The sequence below is a fragment of the Daphnia pulicaria genome, chromosome 7 (assembly GCF_021234035.1).
Source record: "Daphnia pulicaria isolate SC F1-1A chromosome 7, SC_F0-13Bv2, whole genome shotgun sequence".
NCBI lineage: Eukaryota > Metazoa > Arthropoda > Branchiopoda > Diplostraca > Daphniidae > Daphnia > Daphnia pulicaria.
In genome coordinates, this window is record NC_060919.1 from 8,630,850 (window position 1) to 8,631,183 (window position 334).

Genomic DNA, 334 nt, shown 5'->3' on the forward strand with positions numbered 1-334 from the left:
TAGTATTTTCCCGACCCTTTTAACATATATCCTCCGCTTTTTTATTGTTTTAATTAATTTTGACGCAATCGATAATAGTAAGTCGACGTTGTTTAGTAGTGTAGACAGCGTATGGTAGGAGGAATGTTTAGTCTACCACTATGAATCATTTTCCTTTCCATGACTGTTAAAAATAAACATTCAATATTTGGAAAAACACATCTTTATCGGATTATTATAAACTCTGTTAGGCTACTATGTTATTATAATCCGTGTTAAAAGGGAAAAAAATTTAGGTTTCAACTAAGGTTCAAAAATAATAATAAAATAAAATAAAAAAGATAGACAAAAAGTG